The sequence below is a fragment of the Myotis nattereri genome (genome assembly GCF_964212035.1).
Source record: "Myotis nattereri genome assembly, chromosome: 4".
NCBI lineage: Eukaryota > Metazoa > Chordata > Mammalia > Chiroptera > Vespertilionidae > Myotis > Myotis nattereri.
The window spans coordinates 77321038-77328691 of NC_138079.1; the positions used below are offsets into that span (position 1 = coordinate 77321038).

General features: G+C 41.4%; 1 long non-coding RNA gene across 1 annotated transcript in view; it reads left to right on the forward strand.

The window, feature by feature from the left end:
• LOC308517611 overlaps positions 1-7654 on the forward strand; it is a 775374-nt gene that overhangs the window by 739970 nt on the left and 27750 nt on the right. The gene's annotated exons all lie outside the window — the stretch shown is intronic.

Sequence of the window (7654 nt, forward strand, 5' to 3'; positions counted from 1 at the left end):
TTGTTATAAGTTTACATGAAATGCCTCTGATATCTCATAATTAGGTATTATATTTGCTATGTTATTTCATAGATGTCCTTTTTCGGGTTAAAGATTCCCTCTATTTCTAATTTACCAAGAGTTTTCAAAATAAGATTTGAACTTTAACAGATGCTGTTTCCCTTATCCATTGATTGGTATTATCAAATTTGAAACATATTAAATCATGAGCAAATTTTTCTAAAATTGGGGGGGGGGCGGGAAACCTACTTAATCACTGAATATCAACGTAATCCTCATCAACTCCTCAATTCCATTTTTTGACATTTCACCTAGGACTTTTCACCTATGTTGATAACTACTTATCAGCTTCTTGTCTTGTTAGGAAGCTAACCGTGATTAACATCCACTACAGAAACCACTTAGCTCTTCTTCAGTTGTCAGGGGAGGAAAAGGAAGCTCCAATACAGTGATCCCAGGGTTGCATTGTTAATTAGCGGCAGTAGTACTAGATTTCTAATCTGGTGTGTTGCCTACCTTACCCTAATGACCTGCGCAGAAGTAGTTCTATGAGACAAGTGGGAGGGACACCAGATGGCTATTTACATGCAATTAGGCCAATATGTGATTATGTGAATTGGACCCATTCATCTCTTAGGCTGTCTTCCCAACATTTTACTTCTGAGCCTTAGAGAAATGCTGAATTGCCAAAAGAATGTGTTGAAGGCCGCTGGCAAAACACTCAGGCATCTTTAAACATGTTGGCTGAAACTCAGAGCAAAGGCAGAGCCATGCCCTGGGGGCAGACCTGGTCAACAGACCAGGATGCCACTTAGTTTGACCTTCCCACCCAGCGTTAAGGGGATGGATCTCATGATATCGCCAGGAACTCAAGGCCCACCCAGATGTGATGTAACTTTCCTGTTATTCGAGTATTTAATAAATCTGCTTGCGGTGCGTGCTGGCTCTCTGTGTCTGTCCCTCCATCAGAGGGCAGACGCCACACTCGGCCCAAGCTTTTATTCTATTTTTGTGTCTGTCTTTTCATTTTTCTCTAATCCCAAAAGCGCCTCCAACTAATAGAACTGGTTCACGTCTCTCTCTCTCCCTCCGTGCTGGATGTGGAGAAGGGAGGCCCCCGACATAGAATGAATACAACTTTGAACATTACTTGAAAATAGAGGTGCATGTAAAAATAATTGTATTGTTTCCTTTTCTAAACTATGATGTAAAATTCATAGGGAAATTCTGTGAATTCAAAAACTTGAGGAACACTTTGACAGGTATAAATATTTAGGAGTTCTGATACATTGGGAGGCTATTGGTTGAAGTTATGCAAACTTTTAACTTTGTAAAAACACAAAAGTCTAGAAAAAATTTAGAATCCTTTATATTTTATTGCATATTAACAGTATTTCCTTGGCTGCAGAACTAATTTAGCATGATTCCTTATTCAAAGTAAAATTTCGAAATTTCCAAAAGAAACATATTTGTTCTGTCTTCTACAGGTTATTTTTATTTTTAGTAAAACCATCTGTAGCAGGGAAAAGGCTGATTATGAGGACTTTTTGCAATGTCTGTACTACACATGAGTCTTCTTAGAAATTCAAGTCAATTTAAAAATATTCAAAATACTTAAGAATTTGAATATCATGGGATTCAAAACACAAAGTATTGCCTGGCTGGTATGGCTCAGTGGATTGAACATCATTCCATGGACCAAGAAGTCCAAGGTTCGATTCCTGGTCAGGGCACATGCCTGAGTTTCAGGCTCAATCCCCAGTAGGTGGTATGTAGGAGATAATTCATGTTTCTATCTCTCTCGAAGCTCTCCCTTCTTTTCTATCTAAAAATCAATAAAAACATATTTTAAAAACCAAAATATTGCCGTAACCGGTTTGGCTCAGTGGATAGAGCGTCAGCCTGCGGACTGAAAGGTCCCAGGTTCGATTCCGGTCAAGGGCATGTACCTTGGTTGTGGGCACATCTCCAGTGGGGAGTGTGCAGGAGGCAGCTGATCGATGTTTCTCTCTCATCAATGTTTCTAACTCTCTATCTCTCTCTCTTCCTCTCTGTAAAAAATCAATAAAATATATTTAAAAAAATATATTATCAAGGAACTTATAAACAAACTAGAGGCCCGATGCACGAAATTCGTGCAAGGGGCTCGGCCCTTGCAGCCCTGGCTTCATATGCTTTTATTATTATATTAGAGGCCCAATGCATGAAATTCACGCAAGGGACTCGGCCCTCACAGCCCCTGCTTCGTCTGGAAAGTCGTCCGGATGGACATTCTGCTGTTTGTTCTAATTAGCATATTAGCTCTTTATTATAGAAGATAAATAGGAAGTATAGATATGTACAACCAACAAACCTGCAATGGGAAAGGTTTTAAGATGGAAGAAACTTTGATCTGGTCCTTGAAAAAGGAGGAGTACCTACTAGCAGAAAGGGAAAGGACTGCGAGGAGCACAGGCACGTGGTTTCAGCCTTGCAGCTGGTGCCTGGGGGGTGTGGAGGAAGATGCAGGAAGAGGAGAAGAGTCTAGAAAGTAAGGGTAAGTTGAGTTTTTTAAAGATTTTACCATGTAGGCAATAAGGAGCCATCAAATGTTTTCATAAATATTTTAGAAAGATGTTAGTCTTTAAAGCAAATTGAAATTTACTCTGGTAATAACTATTATGTGTGTGCAGGCTAGAGGCAGGGGTTGACATTTTCACACTATAACTCACAAGTGCAAAAAGAAGTTCTTAATGTCTCTGTAACTTAAGATTTTATTGTCCAAACTGGAACACTTTTGAGAATAAAAGGTGGGTACTTTTAATAGTTATGCTGGGCCTAGCAGACATGGCTCAGTGATTGAGCATTGACCTATGAACCAGGAGATCACAGTTCAATTCCTGGTCAGGGCACATACTCCGGTTGCAGGCTCGATCCCCAGTGTGGGGTGTGCAGGAGTAGGCCAATCAGTGACTCTCTCTCATCATTGATGTTTCTATCTCTTTCTTCCTCTCTCATCCTCTCTGAAATCAATAAAAATATATTTTAAAAAAATAATAATTATGCTGGGTCAACAGCCCTAAATTGGAAGTATCCTGTGCAGATTAGGAGGTAGAGTCATCTATTTATAATTAAAGTAAATTTTCTTTAATTGAAAACAAACAAGCAAATAAAATCTTGATTCAGAAATTACAACTTGGACTCACCTAAATAAAAGTCTTTTTGGCTTATACCAGTCATGGCCAGATGAATATTAAGATAACTCAAAAGTCAAAAAATAAGAGCTAACACCTACATGAAGAACACTATGTTGGGCACTGCTGCAAGCATTTCCCATATATTAAGTCATTTAATCCTCAAGTAAAAAACATGAGGTACCTAGGGGTATAAGTTCTCATTTTATAAGTGAAGAAATCAAGACACAATGAGTTTAAATGACATGCCCAAGGTTAGCAGGTGCTAGAGCCATAATTCAAATGCAGGTTGTCTGGTACCAATATCTATGTCCTAATCCTTACTACATTGCCTCTCAGATGAAGTCACAGCTTGTTGGCTCCTAAATTTGTATTCTACTGAGCCACACTGGCCCCAGATAAACAATGAGCAATTCTTTAATACAAGTATGTCCCATGTAATATTTGGGACAACCCTCCGCCCCCTTCCTAGTTGCTAAATGAACTTAAAATAACCTCATTGCGTGGGTTGGGTGTAGGGATGGGCCCTGATTTCTACTTGGCTACACACATCTGCTGGAGTGTCCCTTATGGTTGTAGAACTCACTGACTGTTCTTTTAGCAGAGCCGTCATTTCTCAAACCAGATTCAGCTTTGCCTCTACTCCTGGTTACACTGCAGATGCTCAAAATCTCAGTCCTGCTCCTCTCCACCTGAAAATACATGCTTCACTGTTAACATGAATATTAAAAAGCTTATGGATTATTTAGGAATACAGTGGGGCCTTGACTTACGAGTTTAATTCGTTCCGTGACGGAGCTCGTAACTCAAATTACTCGTATGTCAAGTCAAAAAGTGAATGAGTGAGACACGTGATGCTGGGCTGATGTTGTGGCGTTCACTGTGACGTTCGCTGCGCCAACTAGCAGTGGGGTATCTGAAGCTGGCTTGTAACCCGAATTTTAGCTCGCAACTCAAAGCAAAAAAATCGGCCGAGAGACGGCTCGGATCTCGAAAAACTCGTTAGTCGCGACACTCGTAAGTCAAGGCCTCACTGTATTTAAGAATAAATTTATTAACTCTGAAATGAGCTAGAAAAACCCCTCCACTCGAGTGGGAAATAGTTTGCCTGTGTGCAGTAACAGCAAAATCCCACTATCATACTGTCTCTCTCATTATAGCTCAAAAATGAACTCTATTATGTATCAGAAGCTTCCTATAAGGAAAAATGTGATAAGTTCTGTTAGCAACAACTAAAAAAAAAAGCATTCTTTGTTCCTTGTTCAAAATTTAATTTTTCCATTGATGCCCTTTATTGCCTTCCATCTAACACATTTTCTTACCTTGCAACTCCAAAAGCAGACGAGAAGTCGGGGTACAGCTACAGGATTCTGAGTTCCCACTTCTAGGTTTACACAGAATTTTCAGAGTCTTAGTTTCCTTTGGGATAATGTTAGAAAAAATGATTTCTAATATTGGAATAGTAATAATAATACCTGCCACATAAAATTCTTTTGAAATTTTGAGAAATGGTGAATAAAACATAAAATATTATAAATGGAATTCAAGGTTAACAGCTTCAAAAAACCATCATTTTATTTGGTTGATTCTGGTCTCTCATGCCCCATTTGGTGGGTAGAATAGTCCGTACCCCCTCCCCCAAAAGATATATCCACCTGGAACTTGTGAATGTGACCTTATTTGGAAATGGGGTTTAGCTCCGCCAGGATCTTGAGATCATTTGGATTTCGGATTGGCCCTAAATACAATGACAGGTATTCTTATGAGAGAAAGGCAGAGGGAGATGTAAGACACAAGACACAGGGGTGAGGGTCAGGTGAAGACAGAGGCAACAGTTAGAGTTATGGTGGCACAAGCCAAGGATCTACCGGAAACTAGAATTGGCAAGGAAGGATTCTCTCTAGAGCCTTTAGATCGGCCCTCCTGACCCTTGATTTTGGACTTCTGGCCCCTAAATCTATGAGAATACATTTCCGTTTGTTTTTTTTTAGCCATAGAGTTATGGTATTCTTTTAGGCAGTGTTAGGAAACGAATACAGTCCACATCCCACCCATCAGTAAATCATCAGCTCAGCCTTCAAACTATGTCCCAGGCCATGCACCCCCTCCTCCTGCCCCGGCAGCTACTCCAAGCCACCATCATCTCTTTGCTGGCTATCATGCTTTAATCCTCGCACCTCTTCAAGTCATACAGCAATGAGAGTGTGATTTGAAAAAGAAGTCAAATCTTGTCAGTCCTCTGCTTAAAACCTTCCACCGACTTTTCATTTCTCTCAGAATATAACCCAAAGACCTTGTCATGGCCCATAAGGCTGGATCTGATCTGGCTGTGCTCTCTCTCTGACCTCATTTCTCACCATTTTCTCACTCCCAGTTTCCTTACTGTTCTGCAAATGTGTCAAGCGCTCTCCCTCAGGGCTTTGCGTGTTCTGTTCTTTCTGTCCAAATAACCTCAGGCCGGCTTCTTTGCAGGCCTGCTCAAATCCCACTTCCTCAGAGAAGCCATTCACATTCATCTTATACAAAGTGGCTTACCCCCTTACTGTATATCATACCATCTTCAAAGTGCTCATCACAAACAGTATTTGCTTTGCTTATTTTCCTGTTCTTAGCCCCTCCTTCTCTCTCTTATGAGAATGAAACTGTTATGGCAGAGATCAGGTCGGTGGGAAGCCACAAACCCTACGCACTCAGAGATTCAGGAAAGGACTGTTTATTCCAATACTGCCGGCAGTATGGGAGAGCGGCAGGCCATCCACAAAAATCTGCGCTGCTGCCCCCATAAGCCAGCTGCTTATATAGGGTAGAACAAAGATTACACGGGAAATTGGACTATAGGCATTGGGAAGTAAGGGGCTGCGGTGGGACTCCATTGTGTGTTAATCTTTCCATGAGAATGGACTGCACTCCAAGGTTGACTCCCAGGTTTCGAGGGTGTACAACTCCCAGCCAGGTCAGAATGTCCTTTCTTTAACCAACATGGTTAACAGACCACGATCAATATTTCCCACAACCATAGTTAGTCCCCAGTATTCCTTTCTTGCCACTAACAAAATCTCCCTAAGTGTCAGGACCTGTCTATCTTGTTCATTGCTGCATTTCTGGTACCCAATGCTCAGCATACTGCAGCCACTAATAAATATTTGTTGAATGAAGAAACCAACAGACCTTTTCGTTATTAAGGGTGTTAACCAAAGAGGATGGAGATGGTAATATTTTCAGCACCTCCCCAAACAGCACTTTCTGGAGAGTAACCTAGATAGCCACCTACACACATTCTCAGTGGATAGGATAAGCGTCACCACCAAGGGAACAATCCATGGTAGTTGCAAAGTGAGATCTGAAGGCAGGGCATAGTTAAATAGTATTAACTTTTCTGTGAAGTATTTCAGAATGCTTAAAACTGTCAAGTTCAAGAGATAAATTAATGTTAAATCTATGAATGGATTCCTGATGGAATTTGGGAACCACAGAAACAATTTTCCATGTGTTTAACACTGGGCAATTTAAAAAGTGCTTTCACATGCCTTATTTTGTTAGATTCATACCTGCCTGAGAAATGGCAGATAATATTATTCCCATTTTACAAATCGGTGTATAGCGACTGAGTGACCTGTGCAAGGCACAAAACTGCACAACTGGCAGTAGGGTGGTCCCAGACCCAACCAGGACTTCTGACTTCCAATTCCTTATTTTCTCTACTGTACTCCAGTCATCAATTTATTTAATGTCCTACATTATTGAGCATCGACTGTTTTTAGTACTGTTTTAAGTGGAATTTATGAGGTTAAAAAAGGATTGGCAAGAAAGGATTCTCTCACAGTGGTTCTCAACCTTCTGGCCCTTTAAATACAGTTCCTCATGTTGTGACCCAACCATAAAATTATTTTTGTTGCTACTTCATAACTGTAATGTTGCTATTATGAATTGTAATGTAAATATTTGATATGCAGGATGGTCTTAGGCGACCCCTGTGAAAGGGTCGTTTGACCGCTAAAGGGGTCGCGACCCACAGGTGAGAACCGCTGGGTCTAGAGCCTTCAGATTGGCCCTCCTGACTCTTGACTTTGCACTTCTGTTGATAATCTTTGTCTTTAGTTTTCATTTAAAAAAAAAAAGTAATGCATGTACTTGGGAGGAAAAATCAGTACAGTAGATGCTACCTGTCCCCACCCCACTCTCTCCTGACGCAACTGCTCTTATCTGGAAATCTTTGAAAATACATGGGATAAGTTCCCTGTTTCGACCCTTCCTGGAGGTGGGGACTGAGCTCGATGACCTTGGCTGGCTCATCCCCATCCCTCTGGGGGCCCCGGCACAGGACACTCCTGGTGGTAAGGGTGGGGTTGCGCAGGGGATAGGACGACAGTTGGGCTGGAGAAGGCTCTGGAGTAAGGCAGCGCCAAGCCCGGGCTGGCAGGACCTTCGGACCCAGGTCCTCAGACAGGTTTACAGCGGGCCAGGGGCGGGGTTCCCGGAGA